The sequence below is a fragment of the Lissotriton helveticus genome, chromosome 10 (genome assembly GCF_964261635.1).
Source record: "Lissotriton helveticus chromosome 10, aLisHel1.1, whole genome shotgun sequence".
In the NCBI taxonomy this organism is placed as follows: Eukaryota; Metazoa; Chordata; class Amphibia; order Caudata; family Salamandridae; genus Lissotriton; species Lissotriton helveticus.
In genome coordinates this window covers 233870669-233894748 of record NC_136071.1, presented here as the reverse complement: position 1 = coordinate 233894748, position 24080 = coordinate 233870669, and positions in this window count along the sequence as shown.

Here is a 24080-nt window from a genome sequence, read left to right as displayed (position 1 = left end):
AGACCAATGGGATAACACACCTGCATCAGAGACATAGCCCATATGACTCCCGCTTTCAGTGTTCACCTATTTTAAAGCTCAAGCTTGGTGTTCAGAGACGAGTTCTAATTTTATGTTTTTGTCTTCATTTTTGCTGTTCTGCTCAGGCCTGCTCTTTCCTTCCCATGTGCTACAATGCATTTTAACGTCTATTGCATTGCCTAACTGGACCTCAGCCCTGTCTATCCTTCCCTGTGTCCCCTTTGTCACTCTCTCCACATGCCGCGGCCTCCTCTCCGCTCCCTTTCCTCCTCCCTTTTTATTTTTCCCCACCTACCCCTTCCCACCACATACATTTTACATTTATCTCCTTTCATATTTAACATTGTCTTCTTGTCTTAATATGATCTTTCCTGCTTTCTTAAAATGTCCTCACTACAAATGTAGACTAAAAGGACACACCACAATGACATTAAAGCAACGAGCATCAAGAAGACATACACAGCAAAGTGTACTCTGGGAAGGAAGATGGTTTGCCATTGAGAGGGGATAAAAAGACACGGTAAATAGAGTTCAGCAGTGCAACTGTGGAACAAAGCACCACATGTTCAAACTCTTGCAGTGGAAAGTACCAATCAAAAGGGCGAAGTCTGCTTGGTATCAAGAAGCTCATTTTGGTGCCTATTTTATTAAGTAGAGCAAGCTAAAACTGAAGCTCGTGGTTTCTTTAAAAATAGACTGAACACTTAGAAGACATAAATGAGTACTTGCACAGAGAGAAATGGGTTCTTGCACACATAGAGACAGTGGAGCGCGGCCGCACACAGGTCTTGTCACCTCGTGGAGCTGAGCTACTTTACAGATAGAGCTGAACTCCAGCACAGAAGCAGCCAGGCTCCTGCATATACAGTGCTGAACCCATGCACAGATAGAGCAGACCATGCACCTGTGGGTCATTTCTGTAATTGAGCCAGAGTTCAGTTCCTACATACATAGAGCTGCAGACAGATCTGAGCTCTTGCAAGTATGCTGCTGAGCTCCAGTGCAGACAGAGCTGAGCTCTTGCAAGTATGCTGCTGAGCTCCATTGTAGACAGAGCTGAGCCCCGCGCAGACTTAGATCGAGGTGAGTCAGTTCACAGGCTGAGTTGAGCTCTTTCAGCCTTCATTCCTTAAATGTAAAAGCTGGGTTTCTGAGAAATCAGGATCAACTAATGTTCTATGGGAGAATCATATCCTTGTAACCCAGGTTAATCTTACATATGCCCTGTTTCTAACAGAGAGTGAAGAGGAGAAGGTGCAAGGGAGGAAGACAGTGAGAGAGAAGAGATTGAGACAAGCGATCGGAGAGAGAGACAAGGTAGACAGTAGTGAAAGAGAAGTAAGTATGTGTGAGAACATGGACAAACAGATGAGAGAGGAAAAAGAAATGAGAGGAAAGTGTGACTAGGATGGAAAAGAACAGAGAGTCTGAGACATCAGAGTGAGAGACGTTTGAACAACAGCACAACAATGATGCTAATTCAAACTTTATGTTATTTTATGTTATGGTATTTGTGGACCACACAGCTCACCATGGAGGACATCCTGGTGCTGAGAAAGAAGGGGCTATGCCGGCTGTGCCTTCTCCAGGTGAAGAGCCATGTTTTCAGTTTCTTCAGGAACTTAATTACTGGGGTGGAGGCTCTTGTGTGTACGGGCAGGTCGTCCCAGGCTTTAGACACGAGGTAGGAAAAAGCACAACAGCCAACTCTGGTTCTGTGTATAAGGGGGGATGTGTGCGAGCAGATGTCTGGCTGAGCATAGGTGTTCTCGTGGGTGTGTTGAAGTTGATGCAGCAATTGAGGGAGGCAGGGTAGGGGTTATGTGTGAGCAGTTTGACGAGTGTGAAGTTTTGAATGGGGAGCCAGTGGATGTCTTTGAGGTGCCGGCCGGTGATGTGAACACAGGAAAGGCCAAGTGTGAGTCTGGCCGCCGTGTTTGCTATGGTCTGAAGTCTTCTAGTCAGTTAGGCAGTAATTTCAACATAGAGTGCGTTGCCGGAGTCCATCTTGCTGTTGATGAGAGCCTGGGCGACCATTCTGTGTGTGTTGACTGGAAGCCATTTGAAGATTTTGTTGATCATTTTGAGGATGTGGGAGCAGGAGGTGGTGACTAAAGCAAACTTCTTCTTTAGAAGCCTGGCTTTCATTGTGTCACTGCACAGAGCTGGTTCTGGTAGTGAATGGATGGTGCCGATACCAATCTCCAAAGAAACATTTTTGTCAACAGCACACTTTTTATTTATTTTTTAGCAAATTAAGCACTAGGTTGAAGTGAAGATATTGCATATGTGACAGATCCCATTATCAGCTATGTTTCATGATTGTAAAGGGTGGTCTAGTCCATTTTGAAATTGTTTCAAACATAAACCGTCGATATACTGAAGGAGTTTGCAGTTTTAAATATTCACCACCACGGCTTGGTTGAAGCAGGCAAACCCCAAAGTGAGGGGAAGGAGGAGAAGAACATAACGCTTTGTGACAGCAGCCCAGCTTCAATGGTGCAATAGGAGGGATTTCCTGCGGGAGCCTCAGTTAGTGCATGTGCAATAATCGGTAATGTATGGCTTGGTGGCATCACAAATGAAGGGAAGGGCTCCAATCCTGGTGCCCCCAGTGGACAAAGGTTCTGTGCACTCCTCTATACTTCTAGCTATACCCTCCATCTTCCTGTGAAAGTGCACAAGGCATCTCTTCAGATGCAGGAACATGAGCTCCACAGTGGATGAGGGTGCATGGGTTGTGCACGGGAAAGCCGAAGTGTGAGTCTGGCTGCTGGGTATGCGATGGTCTGAAGCATTGCGCCAAGTAGCATGCTCGCTCGCGCGGGAGCGCACACTACCTGCTCCCAGTGCGCACACACTCTCCCAAAGCATGCACTTCACTGTTCCTTGCAAGGGACAGGATTGTCACTTTCTTGAAATGTGAGGAGTTTCAGCCCATGTGGTTGAGCAGCATACAGGAAAAAACGACTTTGAGAGTCTTCCTCTAGGCGCTATGTGGAATACTGACGCAATATTATCTGGGTGTGGCTCCTTAGCCTGAGGTATTTCCTGCATTGCATTGTATACGAAGGGGGCAAGGCCCAAGGTGATCTAAAAATAAAAATTGAATGAGGATTACTGATGGGTGTCTCTGGGTTCTAAACATGCCAATGGATGGAACATGGTGTAAGATACGGTTCACTGAATTGTGGATAATATTGCTTGATATGTAATATGTATAATTATACTGCGGATGTACTGGCTAAATATACCCTGCGATTTATTATGCTGATACCTTCTAATAAAAACTATGTTATAAAAAAAAAGAGAGTCTTCCTCTAGGCTGCAACGGTTTTGCCACAGTGTGTTACGGGGCTTGGAGCAGGCCGCTGTTAAATATGCTGCTTGCTTTATTACTGTTAGTGGCCTGCAAGGATTGAGCAGTAGCAGAGGCGTCCAGAGCCCTATCCAGGAATGTATTTATTGTTGGCAGTGTTGCTCATAAAAAATAATATTCAGTATCAGTTGTAAAGCACATGGAGAAAACTATCCAAGATCCGTGTTATGTAAAACTGTGCAAAATTGACTGTGGATTCTGCCTGTCACCAACATCTAATCACATCCTTTAGGAATGAAGTACAAACCATTTAAGCTTAAAGCGTTATCCTTTGATGTCGGCAAGAAATGCCTTTCTAGTGGCTAAATTGCAAAGCATGAAACTGGAAAATCTGGTATCAATTCCTGCTTGAGAGACTTGTGTGATCCTAGGCAAAAACATTATTTCACTGAGCATCCTTTTTGCTTGTTATCACATAAGAGATCAGCTCTAATACTTGAGTTCAGAATGTGCAATCCATAAAAAACATATTTATTTAGCAGCATAAAAAGTTGCTCCATCTTTAATAAAAAGCTAGGCTACCAATACTGCATGCATGACAACTGGCTTGCCTCTTTCTTAACTTATAGCATTGTCATCAGAGCTGGGGCAGGAATGTTTCTCAGTCCATGTTTAAAAACTCCCACTTTTAACAAATACTTTTCAAATACACTTATTTGCTAACGTGAAAAGCTCCAGCATGTAAAAAAGATGTTTTTTAAAATCTTATCATAGTCTAATGTGATGTTTGATGCACGATTTACATGTCAAATATTTTGAGGGCTTGTCTCGTACATGGGCTCTTAGAGTCACCGCACACCTGGGGCTCAGCTCTTCCTGTTAATTTGTTGGTTCGCCCACCTCTACCCGCCCGCCGCCCTGCAGTGAGCTGCAGACAGTTGTTAATTTGCGCCCCCTATCCCTTACATGGCACAAATGGACTACTCCTCAGTCTATTTTTTAATGTCTCAAGCGTGCTGCCAGTGAAAAGAGAAATCAAACTTGTCACCACTCCTTTAAGTGGGATGAAAAAAGTGGGTAATCGCGACAACGGGCATGGCAAAAAGAAAAGTAACTGCAGCTGCGGTTTGTTGAAGGCATAGTGGTCTTCAGTGTCACAATCTCCGATAAGAACTGCATTTTTATTCACTTTTCCCTGTCACTGTTTAAGGCGCTTTGTTCCTCCTTCACACACTTTTACATACTATCACAGGTACAATGGCACCAATGCTCTATGCACTCTGCACAGGGGCCAACAATCAGATGCTCAGTATTCTGAACACCAGTCTGAGCCACTGAAGGATATTCTGCAAATCTCACACTTCCATCAGCCTCAATTCCAGAGATCTCCATCATGACCCATTATAAACCCCTCCTTACAACCTGACCTTGCATGGATGTAAAAATCCCAGCATTTAAAAAAAAAATCCCAGCATACCAATTGCTGACCAGAGGAGTCAAAACTGATATACGATGACTAGGCCGGTCTGTATTAATGCGATTTTCTTAAATTGCCTACTTTGATTCGGCCTGAGTACAGGAGGAAATACATGTGTGTGTGTGTATGTAACCAGTGCAACACAAATTCACATCTATGTTATAGGGAAGACTGAATTAAAAGTGACATAATTAGCATTGTAATATTTGTAATTGGGAGCTAGCATATCACTTTCTTTGTATTCATATTTAACAACCGACCCCTATGAGATAGTGAGTACTGCAGCGCAACAAATTCATTCACTGTGATGTCGGGTAAAAAATGACTTCACATGACTAGCAACATACTGCATAGCCTGTTTTACCCTACTCGTTTTCTGGTAGGATTTCACCCCACAATCAAGTCGCAAATAGAGACGCCTTATGCAGACACCCAATTTTTAGGTTGAAGGATTAATAGCAGAAGCTTTCAGTAATGTCACAGTCTGAGCCAAATACCCTTTTAAACCTTTCTTTGACACCCAAGTCAAGCAGTTCTCAAAATTGTTCAACAATTAAAAAATATGATGTGCCCTAGTTGGGACTCAGTGTGGTGAGACAAATGCTTTCACCTGCGGTCCCAGCTACATGGTTGCTCAGCAGACAGCAACGTCAATGAAGAGAGTGGTTTAGCGGGTGTGTCTAGGAGTGAGGGGGCACTGATGGTATTATTGAATAGATTTTTAAGGAACTGGATAGTGTGGAGTTCAAGAACCACAGACCTAGCACCCATGGAGGTCCTGGATTCCATGAAGGAGGACAGCATGGGGAGAGGTGGCTCGGTGGTGTAAGACGACTAGATTCGGAGGAAGGAAGGCCTGAAGTAAAAAGTAAAGTGGAAGAAAAACAAACAACGTTTTGCTAAGAGTCTGTAATCCAACCTGGCCATGATCACCCTTATGAGCCAGAACTTCACGGGAAGAGAATCATGCTCTTCCAGGTAAGACGATTCATTAGTCTCCTATAACTTGTTTGCCATTAGGCTCACTTTGGGGGATGCTTTCGCATTGCAAGGTGTTGAAGCTAATACCACCACCCAAAACCCCTTATTCTGGGGCCACAAAAGCTGCATTACCCAGTTCTAACCCTTTTAGGTCACTGTCACCATGACAGTATACCTTCAGTACAATCTAATATTCATACAAACCTGTGAGACCTGTTTTTTACTAAACCTAGAGTTCAAGTGCCACTTGAGTAAACAATTCATGTCATTACGATGAGTAGCTACATTGCAAAACTGTCACAAACCCATATTAGATGGAGATGTATGTGTAAAATGCAGCTGTTTTCACTGTTGTTGTAAACAAACACTTGCAGTGGTGATTGCCACAGATTTATTTACCTGAGCGCTGCACTTGCATACATTACATGATCAATTCCTTGGTGCTGATAGACTTGGCTGTAGTGCACAGAGGTCCTACACTGCAGCACAGAGAGGAAGCAAATTAGAGGGAACATTGGTCTGAAGTCTTCTAGTCAGTTAGACAGTAATTTCAACATGGAGTGCATTGCCGGAGTCCATCTTGCTATTGATGAGAGTCTGGGCGACCATTCTGTGTCTGTTGACTGGAAGCCATTTGAAGATTTAGTTGATCATTTTGAGAATGTGGGAGCCGGAGGTGGTGACTAAAGCAAACTTCTTCTTCAAAAGCCTTGCTGGCTGTGTGTAACCTATAACTGATGACCAATTAAAAAGAAAAAGATTCAAGAATAGACTCCGACATTGGATTGGTTCTTCGTCTTCAGAACATTTTATTTACATATTGTGTTATTTTGCTATGAGTGCGCAGGACTGTTGTCAACCACATAAACATGACAACTTTGTTTCCCCAAGATAAAACGTATCTTCAGAGTCGTGGGAACAATAGATAGATATTTCACTCAGTCAATCGTGCATGCTTCGTTTCACCAGAGGTGCAGGGAAATAGATAGATGGGCGTTTTCAATAAAAGGGTTTTATTGAACAGTCTTCTTTCTCAAGCATAATAAATGAACTGCTACAATCGTAACACTGGTTGTAAAATATAATCATACAGTATAAATAGTAGAATAAAATAATACTGTAAGAGCATTGTATGGTTCCTAAACCAAAGATAAATACATACATAAATAACAGAGGCTAAAAGTACTCAACTGGTGCTTCTAAAATACGCCTACCCCAATGTACCTAACCTAAGATTAGTACGAGGGAGGAAGTAAGTGAGGTGTAGCATAAATGGAGTATTCTTTTGCCAAGAATCTGCCCAAGATTTCTCTACGGGTCTAATCAGCTCCGTACCTTAGTTTAGAATGAAGAAGGCTGGTCTCGGGACTCGATTTCCCAGCAACTCGCAAGAGTAGCTTGGAAACACTGGAGCTGAATTTCTCGGCAGGAGAAAAGACAGCGTCTCTCTCAGTGCGTCTGCCTGAGGATCGGCTTCCTTCGGCACTTGCTGTAGCAGGGCGCATCGGGCAAGTAGATAGTCGAACGGCTCCAAACCAGCAGTGTGTTTGCTTGGGCAAGTGTGGGCATATTTATACCTTGAAGGTGCCGGGTTTGACGTATGGTTGGACATAATAATGTCATCAAAGAGTCTCAATTCTTTGAAAACTCCATGAGTTCTTGGAGAAATCCATATTCAAGCAAGGGGAAGTCCTTGACTGCTGAAGGCGAGTTTTTCCAAGAAATCGTTGTGGATTTTCGGACCTAGTGGAAGTAACCCTGCAATATTTGGACTGCATGAGCTATGTCTAAATAGGGTTATGATTTCTATGCCTATATAAGGATATGGGGCCAGATTATCAAGCGTTTTTTTTTTGTCGCAAATGCTGCGAATCGCAAAATAGCAGCGTTTGCAACAAAAAAACGGGAAATGCGATGTATGAAAAAAATCGCATCGCACAATTAAGGAATCGCAACATTTGAGATTCCTTAATTTTGCACTACCATTTAAGGAATCGCAAAAAGAGATTCCTTAAATGGTATGTAAGAAACAAGAAAGTTTTGCGATTTCACACTAAGAAATCGCAGATTAACCAACTTGTAGTTGGTGGTAATTTGCGAATTCTTTTACAAATGCACTTTTTGCAATTTATAAAGGTGCCATGTGACGCTCATACATGCCCTGTACACCATATGCGCACACATGTCAATTTCAGGGGAGTGCAGCAGGGTGTCCTTAAGACACCCTGGCACCCTTGAAATTATTCTCAATTTGCGATTAGCAAATTGCGAATCGCAAATTGAGAATAATTTCACATTCATTCCTATGGGCCTCCTGGCCCATAGAAATGAATGGGAAAATATTCCTTAATTGCGATTAGCAATTTGCTAATCGCAATCAAGGAATTTTAAGAAATTGCTAAAAAATAGCGAATTTTTACATACATACCATTTTGCAATTCTCAAATAGAGATTCCTTAAAAACCGCTTTTTGAGAATCGCAAAAGGGTATCTTGATACATCTGGCCCGTGGTGACTTATACCTATATAAGCGGTACAAAAGGGAGCGGTGATGGACGGAGCATCTGAATCAATCAAACACTCACACCCAGTCAAAAGATCTGGGTTTAATCCATCACTGTTCTTTAGCCCACTCTGCCACCCCAGTTCAGACATGGCTGAGTGAGCTAAAGAATGGTGATGGATTAAACCCAGATCAGTTGACTGGGGGTGAGTGTTTGATTTGCTCAAACGTCCATCATCCCCTTTTGTATCGCCTTATACCTATATAAGGGCATGAATCGGGAAACTTACAATAGAGTCCTAAAATAATACATAACAGCACACTTCTTATGTTTTAGCAAATTAAGCACTAGGTTGAAGGGAAGATGTTGCACATGTAACAGATCCACTTGACAGCTATGTTTCATAATTGTAAAGGGTGTTCTAGTTCATTTTGAAATTGTTTCAAACATAAACCGTTGACATACTGAAGGAGTTTGCAGTTTTAAATATTCACCACTACGGCTTGGTTGGAGCAGGCAAACCCCAAAGTGAGGGGATGGAGGAGAAGAACATAAAGCTTTGTGAGAGCAGCCCAGCTTCAATGGTGCAATAGGAGGGATTTCCTGCAGGAGCCTGTTAGTGCATGTGCAATAATCGTTAATGTATGCCTTGGTAGCACCACAAACGAAGGGAAGGGCTCCACTCATGGTGCCCCAGTGGACACAAGTTCTGTGCACTCCTTTATACTTATAGCTATACCCTCCATCTTCCTGCAAAAGTGCACAAGGCATCTCTTCAGGTGCAGGAACATGAGCTCCGCAGTGACTGAGGGTGCATGGGTTGTGCACCGGCTGGAGCCCCAGGAGCCCACTGAGAGCTGATGGATTATGGGCATGCAAACACTTTCCCACATGCATGGGTCTACTCACAGGTCTCCTGGCTATCTCAGTGTAATCCTGCAGAAGTGTTTGTGTTGTCAATGCTCACCATGACAAGAATAAATAGATTTTTTACACTGCTTCAGTTCCTCCACTAATATGGCTGCAAGCACTACTTGCCATGATGAATTTCTGTTGCAACGTGAGCACATTTAGATCTGTTAAATCAACCTCATTTGATTTGGAGAGGACTGAGTGCAAGTTTGAATTAGACGTAGTTTGTATTTTTATAAGAAAATTAACCTAGAGCTAACAAAGGAGGAACTGGCTTTATAGTTGTAATTGAGGATACTGCTTCATCCCTCTCGCAGCAGTGCATAGCCATTTTAAGGAAGTATTGCAGGGCTGAAAGCCCAAAAAAGATTCCGTTTGAACGCTATCTTACATGGCAAGAAATACCACATTAAAAAGACACTCATTGCCACCATGATCCCTGCTCGACAATGATAGCTACAATGGAGATTATTTAGAAGTCATTACATCTTCGAGTAAGAAGGCATAAATTACATGTCTTGGTGCTTTTACTGCACAAAAAGTAGTGGTATGAAACCCATGTATCACAAGGAACCGTGAAATATGGAAAATATTTCATGGTTGCCTGCGAAATATAGATTTTGTCATCATAATGATAGTCCTGAGACCACTGTTCAGAGGTTTTACATTGTCTAGGATTATGTAGCGTGGACGACCAAGGTGATTGAAATCATGCAGCAAAAAATGCAAATTATTTGGCACTATGTCTGGTGCTATTATTTTAATCGTGTTTATTTATTTATTTATTTATTTTTGACATTTTTAAAGCGCGCTGTTACCCGAAGGTGTCCTGTCGCTGACTGATTGCTAGAGGGCGTGGACAAGAGAGTTAGTGTGTGAAAAGCCAAGTTTTAAGGGCCCTCCTAAAATTGAGCAAGTCGGGGATCTGTCTGAGGCTTAGAGGTAGCGCATTCCATTCCTTGGCGGCACCCAGGGTGAGACTTCTGCCTCCCCAGCGGACTTTCCTTACTCTGGGGACTACAGCCAGCCCCTGCTCGGCTGATCTTAGAGCTCGCAATGGCTTGTACCACTGGAAGAGAGGGGTCATGCTTTGGGGGCCCAGGCCATGCAGCGCCTTGAAGATCACGCAGAGTGACTTAAACACAATTCTTTTGTGAACTGGGAGCCAGTGCAGCTTTACGGGGTCTTGAGAAACTGAGGCAAACTTGGGAGTGCCCGTAATCAGACGTGCAGCTGCATTCTGCAGGATTTGCAGTTTGTCTAAAAGTCCCTGCTGGGCGTTCAGTAGCAGAGCGTTACAGTAATCCAGCCGGGACAATACCAGACCGGTTACTACTGTCTATTTATGTTCCGCCGGCAGAAATGGCAGGACTTTCCGGATGGTTTTAATTACATAGTGGGTAGCCGAGGACAAATCGTTGATTTGTCGCCTGAAGGTCAGGGAGTCGTCCATCAAAACACCCAGATTTTTTACCTTTGCCACCGGAGAGGGGGGCGACCCCATTTCCTCTGGCCACCAACGAGGGGACAGGAAGTTGTCTCTTGACCCAAACAGCAGCACTTCTGTTTTTGCAGAATTGAGCTTATGGCAGTTTCCTGCCATCCAATTGCTCACCTCCCGCATGCAACATCTGAACCGATCTGCTGTGTTGTCCAATTCTCCCAGACGCAGCGACACAACAATCTACGTGTCATCGGCATAAGATGTAAGATTAAATCCGAAGGATCTAATCACTGGCGCCAGGGTGGAGACATAGACATTAAAAATAGTCGGACTCAGGGATGAACCCTGTGGGACTCCGCAGGGAAGCACAAATGGTTCAGATTCGAAGTCCCCCAGGGCCACCGACTGAGTCCTGCCGGATAGGAAGGCTTTCAAGATGTTGAGAGCCTTTCCCTGAATCCCGCAGGCCATCAATCGGTCCACCAATAATTTATGGTGGACCGTACCGAAGGCCGCTGATAAGTCCAGCAGGATCAGGGCGGCTCTGCCCCCCGCATTCAGTTTGAGCTAGAAATATCAATTTTGGTGAAATATAAAAATTTGGGAAATTATGTGCCAATTCAGTAAATCCATAATTATGCATTTATTTGTGACAGGTAAACAAACCCTCAACATTTTAATTTCAGTCAATGCCCATTGTTAGCTGACTTTTAATAAAATTGCTTGTAATATAAAAAATACATAGCGGGTGCATTGTCATTGCCATCTCGGGGTTCTAGGGTAATTTACGAATGAAAGGGCTAAAGATATCATCAGAACCCCTCAATGATAATATTGGACCAGATTACACAGTTACCTTTTATGTATTCTCTGTATGTACTTAACTTTAAACCATTGTGTATATGCAAATAGAAAAACCTCAACCTTAAACAAGAGACAACCCTTTAAGGTGCTATGTTATGTTAGGTGAAATTGTTTGACGCAACTTATCACCCATGAGGGTATCCAGGCGCTGGGGCAGGAGTGTGGGTCCAGCCGTGCTCCTCATTGAACAGCCAGGTCTTTAGCTTCTTGCAGAAGTTAAGGAGTTCTGAAGTGCTGATGAAGTTTGTTCCGGTTTTTGGCTGAGATCAAGGAGAAGGCGCGTCCCCCTGTCTTGCTTCTCTGAATGCAATAGATTGGTGCCAGGGCAAGAGAGGTGGACTTTGGTTTGAATCAAGCTTTGCATTGACTGAAAATTGTTCAGTTCTGGGAAATCACTTAATCTGTATGTGCCTAGAATGTAAATGTGTGAGATACTAGTGTAAATGTGTCCCCGCTTATGTTTTAAGACGTGCTGCCACCCATGGTATTTTGAGGCCAGAGCTTACCACTGCTAAAACCCCAAGGCCACGCCCTCTTGCCTCTCTTCCATCTTCATCTAATATAAATACCATTCTTAAATGCTCATACCTTAACACTAGGTCCATGGTTAAGCACCATCTGGACATCTTTCTCTATTTGCAAACTGAAAAGCCTGACATTTTATTTCTCACGGAGACATGGCTTAATGCAGACTCCTTACCTGACATTTTGGCAGCGGTTCCCTCCGATTATTACATCTTGCATGTGGATAGACCCGCTGACAAAAGGGGCGGGGGGGTCGCTGTGATTATCCGCAACACCCATAAAGTCTCCCTTTCACCTTCCCTTGACCTCACATGCACAGATAATCTGATTATTAAAATGGATACTAACAGCGGTATTCTACTTATGATCCTCATATATCGCCCCCCTCAAAACATGCCCACATTTGCGACAGCCTTAGCAGAACAGCTTGCCCCCTTAGTAATCTCGCATAAAAAAATTGTGCTACTAGGCGATCTTAATTATTGGCTGGACTTAGCTGAGTTAGATACTCAGGCAGCTGCATTAAAAGATGCCCTCCTAGACCTGAACCTCGTTCAACAGATTCATCTTCCTACTCATGCTAAAGGGCACAGCCTGGACCAAATTTGGTCTCAGAACATCCCTTTGGCTATCAATTCCATCTTGCCCTGCATTTGGTCAGATCATTTCATGATCAAATTCATCTTGACCATCGAAAGTAGTAGGAAGCCCCCGGCCCAGACAGGAGGCAAAATTCGAATCTGGAAGAATGTTGACATCCCCGCATTTATTGGCACCTTAACTTCCTCGTTTTCCCCGCTAGATCAGGATATCGAGGAAATGGAAGCAGCATTCTCTAGATGGCTACTTCAGGCAGCCGATGCCTATGCTCCTTGTACCAACTTTCCCCGCTCCCGTCCCAATGACGCCCATAGGTGGTTTACACCTCTCTTGAAAAAGCTAAAACTTGAAGTCCGCCAAATGGAGCGTAAATGGCGAACAGCCTACCTAGAAGTAGATAGAGTCATTTACTGTAAGATGCGTAAGGATTACCAAAAACTTATTTTGGAACATAAAACCGATTATTTTTCTAAAAAGATTCTTAATGCCCAGAACAAGTCCAAAGAGCTGTTCAATATCGTGGAGAATTTGAGTGCTAGCGATAGAACCTCTCTCCCGGCAGTCCCTACTCAAGAGCTTTGTAATTCTCTCAATTCATTCTTTTCCGACAAAATTAGCACTATCAAACAAAGCATTCCCATCACTCAGTCCCCGTTCTTATCAGATGACACTGATCACAATACTGCGACTCTGCCCGTATTCCCCCATGTTGACAGCACAACTTTACATAAACTTCTCACTAAAGTTAAATCTGGTTCCCCTGATGACATCTGCCCTCCTTACATCCTGAAAGAAGTGGGAACTAGTATTCCTGAGGGTATACTTTCTCTACTGAATGGAACACTTACTCAGGGTAAAGTCCCCGACAACTTTAAAAAAGCCCTTCTTATCCCCTTGATGAAGAAGGTAGGAGCCAACCCGCAGGACCTGCAAAATTATAGGCCCATATCCTTGCTACCCTACTGTGCCAAACTTTTGGAGTCTCATGTCTGCAACAGCATCTCCAGATTTCTGGAAGCATCAGAGTACCTTACACCGAACCAGGCTGGCTTTCGCCCAGGCCATTCTACCGAGGCTGTTATTCTTTCGGTGCAGAATACTCTGAGACGGAAAGCAGATGAGGGAATACATCAGGCTCTGGTGTTATTGGACCTTTCGGCTGCATTCGACACGGTCGACCATAACATCTTGGTCGACCGTGTCGAGCAGGCAGGTCTCAGGGGCACGGCACTGAGCTGGATCCGCTCATTTATCACCGGGCGCACTCAGGCCGTCAGACTAGGATCTTTCACTGCTCCCACCATACCTTCTACCTGTGGAGTCCCTCAGGGCTCTTCGTTATCACCCTTGCTTTTTAATTTATATTTACGCCCCCTTCTGTACTCCCTTAGGAAGGCCAAGGTGACAATCTTTAACTACGCAGATGATTTGCAGCTCATCTTTCCTTTAAACACCAAGGACTCCGTGGTTGAATTTCAAAATACGATGTCCCACATTATGAACTGGATGAGCTGCAGTCATCTGAAACTTAATCCTGGCAAGACCGAATTGGTCTTGCCGGGAAAGAGTGCTCTTAGCTGGAACCCTAGTTTCTGGCCTCCCAGTATGGGAGCTCCCCCATCTAAGTCTTCCTCTGTCAAGAGCTTGGGAATACACATTAGTGAGGACCTCTCTCTTAAAAAACAAGTAGGAGCCGTTGTCTCAGCTAGTTTCTTCCAGCTGAAGAAAATTAAGAAAATCGCCTGCTTCTTTTCCCCAGCAGCCCTCACCCAGATCGTCATCTCCCTGGTTCTGTCAAGATTAGACTTTTCCAACAGTCTCTATTTTGGAATCCAAGTTGGAGAGCTTAAACACCTCCAGCTTGTTCAGAACCAGGCTGCCAGACTTCTCCTGAATCTCTCCAAAAGGCAGTCTGTCAGATCTGGTCTGAAACAGCTACACTGGCTGCCTGTGGAGCAGCGCGTGGCCTTCAAAATAGGGTGCATTTTATTCAAATCTCTGCATGACTCTGGTCCTCTTTTTATCAGAGACATGTTTAAGAGATACACCCCTTCCCGCAATCTTCGGTCTATTCATAAACTTCTTCTAACTGTTCCACCCTATAAGAGGAAACGTCTTGGAGGCAGCTGTTTTGACCATCTTGCGGCTGGCTTCTGGAACTCTCTCCCCCTTCGCCTGAAACTGACTGATGACATCCTCAGTTTTAGACAATCTTTGAAAACTTGGCTTTTTACCCTGGCGCATTGCTGAGTTGCTCCCCTTCCACTGTGACCTGTGCGTTTGTTCCCTCCGACAGCGCCATGAAGCCTCCGGGCGTACGAGCGCTTACAAATACATACTAACATTAACATTAACAAGAAAAAGATTTAAGCCCCCAGTTGAATACAAACTTGCATGATTTTCCATCACCTCCCATAATATGCAACACTCTGTTGCTCTCAGACTAGGTCCATCCTATAAAAATACCACCACATGCATGCTTTTATATTGCGAAGAATAATCTGGTTTATGATTCTCTTGAGATATCTCTTCCTTTTGAGACAATAGTGAACACCCCTCATTTTGTGACAGCTGGATAAAAACTCCCCATGATTTTGGTTGTCCCAGTGTTTCTTCACACTTCAGTGGTGTTCATATAAATCTATTTCTCAATGTCTATGGCAACACTTTCTTGGGAGATTCCCCCAAACTTCTCTTCATGTTACCTAGAAGCACTTGTTCATTTTGTTTCTGATGCTACTTTCAGTAAGAAAAGACACCGTCCCTGTAGGCCTTTAATGCTTTCTTTTGTGTGTGTCAGACATACACAGCACTCGCTTGGTACCAACCATCTTGCAGACATCTGATGCTCACAGGTCTGGTGAACACTCTCTAAGGTCCAGCAGTGCTTATTGTCTCTGGGGAATATATTAGCAAACACAATAGATATGGCTTTAATGTGCTAAAGCATGAAAGAACAGGCATGCACATATGACATTTCCATCTGTTAGCACATTGTTTTATATGGTATTCCTGTTTCACTGATCTGTGCCCTGGGACCAGTCATTATTTTAGACCAAAGCGAGGATTTAACAGGTTTGCAGTACAGGAGTCAGAATGCATTGGTGATTGTCTTGTTTGCGCTTGCCCTACAGACATTCGTCATTGCGTATGGATGGGAGATACTTGGCATCGGTGGGCATAAGTGTAGTGTGTAGTATATGGGTTCCTACTGTCCTGGCAGTGAGTCGGTGTACTGCTGTGGACTTGTGTTGAGGTGGTGGCACCCTGTTTGAATGTTTTTTTATTTTCAGAAATGTCACTCGATGCATACTAGATGCGTTCATCACTGTGATTGTGAGATATTCTTTCTGGTTGTCCATGTTCCAGAGGGTGTGGTGCAGATTTAGGTGCTTTTCTCCATCTGGAATGTGTTCTTGTTGGTGTGTCACCTAGTGCGGCTGAGTGATGGAATTGGTGGGGGGCTGGGCTGCACTTTTGTGTGTTTATGTGTGAGTGCATGAATTTGCGATGGAGTCTATTCTTGTGGCCATTTGTGCATTGCTTTTGGGAGATGGAGAAGGTGGGGATGTGTGTCTAATTTATGGGTCATTGTTGCATTGGGTTGACGTTTGTTTTCTGTGTACGGATACAGGATAATATACTGATGTGGCTTGCCTGTGTTGTCCTGTGTGTAAGGAAGGGGATGATGAAGTGACCTGATGTGTCGGTGGCTGCATGGACTGCTTGAGCATGATAAGGAATCTTGAGTGTGGATCCTGCCCTCCAACAACACAAATTGTAAGATGCAAAATCGTTGTGGGATCAAAATATGCCCCAATTGATTTACAAAGCTCTGTTGTTTCCACACAAATGCCAGGAAAAAAGAAAAAGAGAAGAGAAAAGGATAAAGGGAGATCCATGGTATCCGATATATGTTTTAAAACGTTTTTGTATGGGTGTTCTTTTTTGTTTTTTTGTAACCAACTGTAAACTATGAATAAATATAAAATAAACCCCAAGTGGAACCATTTGCAAAATCCACTCCAAGAGGAACCATTTGCAGAATCCACCCCAAGAGGAACCATTTGCAGAATCCACGGGCCTTTATTGCAAATCAATATGTAATTCCATGAATAATCAATGATGTGCTAGTTAGTAGGTATGGCAATTCCTATTTATATTTAACTCTCACTTTTTTTTTACAGTTCAGCACTGTAGGAACCCACTTAAAAAGAAGGCCCCAAACTAGAACCGAACAGCCAAATCGACGCCCTTTCTCATGACGCTGCTCCTAATAATAGCAAGTTTCCTGGTTTTGCCATCTTCTGCATCAAAAGAGGGGTGTTTCCATGATCCAAAACTAGCAATGTTCCCCCAAATGAACTACTACAGGGAGGGAGATCTAATTCTTGGCGGCGTCCTACAAATAACGAGGGATTTCAACTTGTGGATACCAGATTACACTGATATCAGCCCATCCATAACTTGTGCATTGTAAGTAATTACTCCTGTGTGGTGTGTGCGGGTGAGGTAGTTAAGATGTCCCACCTCCAATCAAAACTTTAACCTTTCTTAAATGCAAGACATAATGTATTTTGATTGAACAAAGTGTTTTCTGCAGCTTGGATTTTCCATTACGAAGGTACAACAAAAAAATATATACAATTTATAGGTTTAAAAATATGTCCATTTTCAAATAGTACAAAATCTGTTCATGACACTTTATATATTTATTTGCCTTTTTATATAGCGCACCAGAAGACAGAAAAGGAAGACATTTCAATTGCTAAACAGAACGGCAGTTATAAATAAATAAATAAATAAGATCAGCCTTAGACAGAGCAAGTTAACCAACATTTTATGCACGAGTAAAACAATTTTATATCACCATTTACAGCGGACCAGACACAGTGCCAAAACAAAAAGCAACAAAATAGAACTGTTTAACTGTAATGAGGCTGTAGTTAGCGTCTTATACGTCCAACATCTTAGGCGCGTGTGGAAGTTAGAATCTTATTCAGCCAGCATTTTATTTACAATCTGAATTTTATATCAAATGCATTGCATTTACTGAAACTTAAATAATTCAGCTAACTCCATTTTATTAGACTTTTTTTAACATTTAAAAAACCTTTATTAGTAGTTGAGAGTGTGAACACAGCTCAGTGCCTACAACCATATCATGGCCGGCAGCGGCTCAGAATGATCATCAGGCATCAATCAATAAACCATATAATCAGTACGATTTAACACAGCAAGCCGCCTACAACCACTTCGGGCCGGCCGCGTTTCAATGATCATCAATGTGACAACTATCTGTATTGGTGGCAGGACACAGAAACAATGAAAGGCAATAAAGTTTGTGGTAAGCCATAACCTTGGAGCATGTAGTCACCGCTCATCATTCAACACTGCACCCTATACTAAGCAACGCAGCATGGCTAGTATGACCGCAGTTAAGCCTGGTCAAAAAGAAAACAAGCATTTACAATGCAATGGTTTCGCCTTTTGAAAAGTTTGATCTATTGATATTGTAAATGTCAAAATTTGTATGTATGTGTTGGTTTTGAAAACATATAAATAAATGGCATTGTTATTTACATTGCCATTAGCTTAATCTCTTGCAAATGTGAGACTTATTGTACCCTACAAATGAGCTCAGCAGACAGCAATTACAGCCACACACATACACCCAGAGCCAGCCACACACACACACACACACACTAAGAGCCACACACACACACCCATAGCCACACACACCCTGAGCCACACACACACACACACCCAAAGCCACACACACACACACCTAGAGCCACACACACACACAGAACCACACACACACACACACACACTCAGAGCTACAAACACACTCAGAGTCAAGTAAAGATCAATTCTTAGAGTACTAGTACGTAAACCAGTAGAGATTTTTAAGAGAAAGGAATGCGACAATACTTATGCAGTGCCTTTGAGTGCAGGTAATGTAAAACCTGGCTGTCTTTTACCTTAAACAGAAAGATCCATTGCATTTGCAATGCAATGAGTTGCAGATGCACAGTGAATGAGAAGACTAGGTATTTAAAAAAACATGAGAGCATTATTTTTTGAGCCTTTATATATATTTCCTTGCACAGTAATATATCTTTTTGTAGTTTGTAAATAATAATGAAAATACAAGAGAAAAAATTTAACATGTTTTATTAAAGTAAATATATTTAATATATTTTTTATTTTCAGTTTTTATAAAAGCAAAGTATTGTGCACTATTTTATTATTCAAGTATTTGTATGATGTTTCCATTTTGGAAAATTACATTAACTGTTTTTGGCAGGTATTGTATTACAGCTTCTTCAAAGTCGTCAATGACATCTGGGATGTTTAAGTAGTCCATTAGAACTGTATTATTTATTTCAACTGATTGAAAGTTTTCAGCATCTTCAATTTGTACAGTAATTGTACTTTGTTCTTGATTTGCACTTTCCAGTCCATATATAGGGGCAGATTAGGATGGCGGACGGACCTGCGTCCGTCCGCCATCCCAGAGGTGGAGGGACCGTCCGCAGGGGCAGCGGCGGTCCCTCTGTGCAAATTAGGATGTGACCGCCACCCTGGCGGTCACATCCTGTATTATAAACATTGCGGCGGGTGCTGCTTCAAGCAGCACCCGCCGCAATGTTAAAAATGCATGTATTACATTTACATGCACAAAGCGGCAGGCACCGCGCGGTGCTTGCTGCTTTGTGCATGTAAATGTTGGGGGGTACCATAGGTACCCCCATGTGCACCCCCCATCCCCCGAAACCCTGGGGGCACGCAACGGGCCCCCAAAAGCCAAAGTCCACATGCTTTTCCACGGCGGAAAAGCCGCCGCGGAAAAGCATGTCTCCGTGAACATCCTAATTTGGATGACGGTGTCTTGCAGACACCGTCACCAAATAGCCCTCCCCACCCCGCGGATCAGCGGCGGACGGACCTGCCGTCCGCCGCTGGTCCAACCGCAATCCCACCGCCATCCTAATCTGGCGGTGGGTCTTGTATGTGGCTGCGGCGGTTAATCCGCATCCTCCAGGCCGGCGGTGGCTTCCGCCGGCCCGGGGGATGCGGATTAACCGCCATCATAATCTGCCCCATAGTTAGATTAATTTCTTCTTGTGGTGGTTGTATTTTCTGTGAAGAAAAAAGAAAAGTGTTAATTTGTTAAGTCTTTCCCTCCATTTTTTTCCCATGTATTTTCTTTGTGTTGACCTAAAGAGAAAAATAATTGTTATTTGCAGGGACCAATTAAGTTAATAACTGTTGAAGGTAATTGAAGATAGCATAGATGTGAGTAAATGTAGTAGAGAAGTATTATTGTAGAGTGTATAGTAGAGGAGTAGATAGTGTGCTGTTAATAGTTGAGTTAGTAGTAGGTAAAAGAGTTATTAATAGAGTGAGTATTAGGTAGCAGTAGTGAGTTGTAGAGTAGTATAGTAAGTAGTGAGTATAGTGAATAGCGGAGTGTTAGTAGAGAGTATTTGAGTTATTAGTAGAGACATTTTGGTGTAGAGTAGTTGAGGGACTAGTACAGTAATTTTTAAAGAGCGAGTATTAAAGTGTGAGTATAAAGTTAGCAGTACTTTTGAGTGTATACTAAACATTGAGTAGTAAATAATTAATAGGGGAGTTATTAGTGGAGTGAGTAGTAGAGAGTATTAGTGAGTATAGTAGTATGGATTAGCAAAATGAGTAGCATATATTTTTAGTTGTAAATAGTGAGTAGCATATAGTTGAAATGTATTAGTTTAGTGTTATTAGAGAGTAGTAGCAAGTTGTTAATGAAGTTGTTAGTGTGTTAGTAGAATTGTGTGTATGGATTATTAGATATTTGTAGTGTACGGAGTAGAGTAGTAGAGGGAGTATTTTAGAGAGTATTAGAGAGGGAATACAAACGTGTGTGTAGTAAAGTGTGAGTTTTAAAGTGTGACTAGTAAAGTAAGAGTAGGTAATAGATATTTGTAATATGTGAGTATTAAAGAGTGAGTATTAATTGTAGTGTAGCAAAGTGTTATTTTTAAGGAGCAAGTAGTAAAGAGCGAGTAGTTAAGAGTGAGTAGTGGAGTGATTAGGAGAATATTAGTGACTTTTGTAGTAGTGAGTCGTAGAATGTGTAGTATAGAGTTATAGTTGTAGATAGTGAGTATTAAGTAGGAGAGTTATTACTAGTGTGTTATTATAGTATTATAAAGTTGTTCAAAAAAGTTAGTAGTATAGATTAATTAGTAGAGTAAGGTATAATATTGTATAGCATTTTGTACTTACTTGAAATTGTGTATTCCGCGTCGTATTTTATTGTTGTTGAATTCGTGCACTGTTAGGTGAGTCATTTTTATGTAGGAACCCATTTCTACTGGGAAGTCTGTGGCTTCTCTCCAAAGGGTTATTTTGACTGAGTCTGTTGTGTCGATCACAGTTATTGATTTTAGTTTTGTTTCTTGCCCAGCGATAAAGATAATTTTTGTTTCTTCTTCCTGTAAGACAAACATAAATATTGGTAAAAAATGTTTGTACAATGTTAGAGTTTTGGTGTGTAAGAGTGTGGGTGAGAAAGAGTGGGTGTGAGAGTGGGGTTGTGAAAGAATGTGGGTGTGAAAGAATGTGTGTTTGAAAGAGTGTAGTTGTGAAAGAGTGTGGATGTGAAAGATTGTGGATGTGAAAGAGTGCAAGTGTTAAAGAGTGTGTTTGTATAAGAGTGTGTTTGTTAAAGAGTTTGTTTGTTAAAGAGTGTTGTTGGGAAAGAGTGTTGGTGTGGAAGAGTGTAGGTGTTAAAGATTGTAGGTGTGAAAGAATGTTTTTGTGATAGAGTATGGTTGTGAAAGAGCGTTGTTGTGAAAAAGCGTTTTTGTTAAAGAGCGTGGTTGTGAAAGAGCGTGGTTGTGAAAGAGCGTGAGTGTGAAAGAGCGTGGATGTGAAAGAGCGTGGGTGTGAAAGAGCGTGGGTGTGAAAGAGCGTGGATGTGAAAGAGCGTGGATGTAAAAGAGTGTGGATGTGAAAGAGCGTGGGTGTGAAGCATTGTGGATGTGAAAGTGTTTTTAAAAGAGTGTGTTTGTGAAAGAGTGTGTTTGTAACAGAGTGTGTTTGTGACAGAGTGTTTTTGTGAAAGAGTGTGTTTGTGAAAGAGTGTGGTTTTGAAAGAGTGCGGTTGTGAAAGAGTGTGGTTGTGAAAGAGTGTGGTTGTGAAAGAGTGCAAGTGTTAAAGAGTGTGTTTGTATAAGAGTGTGTTTGTTAAAGATTTTGTTTGTTAAAGAGTGTTGTTGGAAAAGAATGTTGGTGTGGAAGAGTGTAGGTGTGAAAGAGTGTAGTTGTGAAAGATTGTAGGTGTGAAAGAATGTGTTTGTGATAGAGCATGGTTGTGAAAGAGTGTGGTTGTGCAAGAGTGTGGTTGTGAAAGAGTGTGGTTGTGAAAGAGTGTGGTTGTGACAGAGTGTGGTTGTGCAAGAGTGTGGTTGTGCAAGAGTGTGGTTGTGCAAGAGTGTGGTTGTGCAAGAGTGTGGTTGTGCAAGAGTGTGGTTGTGCAAGAGTGTGGTTGTGCAAGAGTGTGGTTGCGAAAGAGTGTGGTTGTGAAAGTGTGTGGTTGTGAAAAAGTGTGGGTGTTAAAGAGTGCAAGTGTTAAAGAATGTGTTTGTATAAGAATGTGTTTTTTAAAGATTTTGTTTGTTAAAGATTTTGTTTGTTAAAGAGTGTTGGTGTGGAAGAGTGTAGGTGTGGAAGAGTGTAAGTGTGAAAGATTGTAGGTGTGAAAGATTGTAGGTGTGAAAGAATGTGTTTGTGATAGAGCATGGTTGTGAAAGAGTGTTGTTGTGCAAGAGTGTTGTTGTGAAAGAGTGTGTTTGTGAAAGAGTGTGTTTGTGAAAGAGTGTGTTTGTGACAGAGTGTGGTTGTGAAAGAGTGTGTTTGTGAAAGAGTGTGTTTGTGACAGAGTGTGGTTGTGAAAGAGTGTGGTTGTGAAAGAGTGTTGTGAAAAATTGTGAGTGTTAAAGAGTGTGTGAAAGAGTGTGCGTGTAAGTGTGTGTTAAAGTGTGTGTTGTAAAGAGTGTGGGTGTTAAAGAGTGTGGGTGTTAAAGAGTGTAGGTGTTAAAGAGTGTGTGTGTTAAATAGTGTGTGTTTGCAACTATGTGAAAGAGTGTGGGTGTGTAATAGTGTGTGTGTGTGTGAAAGAGTATAGAGTATGTGTGTTAAAGAATGTGTGTTTGCAACTATGGGTGTTAAAGAGGGTGGGTGTGTAATAGTGTGTGTGTGTGTGTGTGAAAGAGTATGTGTGTGAAAGAGTATGTGTGTGAAAGTGTGTGTGAAAGAGTGTGTTTGTGGAAGTGTGGGTGTGAGAAAGTGTGTGTGAGAAAGAGTGTGTGCGAAAGAGTCTGTGTGAAAAAGTGTGTGTGAAAGAGTACGTGTGTAAGGGTGTGTGTGAAAGGGTGTGTGCACCATTTGTTAATCCATCGTTGACATTTATATTGCTTGTTAAATCATATCTTAATTTTAATGCAATATGTAATATGAATGGCAGGCCCATTGTTTTAGTTGCATCTGTGGGTAACTGTTTTAGTATTTTTTTTTACTACTTCCCTTAGGTCTAATGCAACTGTATCTATTGCTGTAGCTGTGTAAACTGGGTATTGTGTTATATGTTCCAATAAAACTGCACTATTAATGTTATTCACTTCATTGTTAGTTCCCATAATATAAGGGATAGTTTTGCTAATGTTTTCAGGTGGTTCTATTTCTCGTGTTTGTATCTGTATTAAATCTTCATTAGTTTGTTTCCCTTCTCTTAATCGGTTTAGTAGTTGAGCAAATGCCAAGTCATTTTGCTGTCTCATTATTTTAGTTAACTCAAATAACTTAAAATGTGTCTGCCATAAATTGGTACTTACTGGCCTGTAGGAATGTTTTGTATTTTCAAATATATATGAGTCAAAAACTGGCTTTAATTGGTAAAAATCTCCAATTGCTAATATTGATATTCCGCCAAAAGGGAGATTAGACAATTTTATTTCTTGTAATCTATTATGTATGAAATTGAATACATTAGCTCCTGCCACTGATATTTCATCAATTAATAGCAATTTAAGATGCATTAGCTCACTCTGTAGTGTACTTCTATTCTCATGCTTAGCTGTTTATGAGTTAGTGTTTGCGAAACTGGTATTTTAAAGGTACTATGTAGTGTCTTTCCTTGAATGGTATATGCTGCTTTGCCTGTTGGATCTGTAAGCAATACATATATGTTATCTGGATTTTCTCCAGCTTTTGTATTGTAATACCGTACTAATGTTTGGTAAAGTGCTGTAATTAAGAAGCTTTTGCCTACTCCTGCACCACCTGTACAAAATGTGTAACAGGGTGTTTCTTTTGTTTTTACCCAATGCAAATGATGATATATAAAGTTAAGTTGTTCTGCTGTAAGATTTTGCATTATAC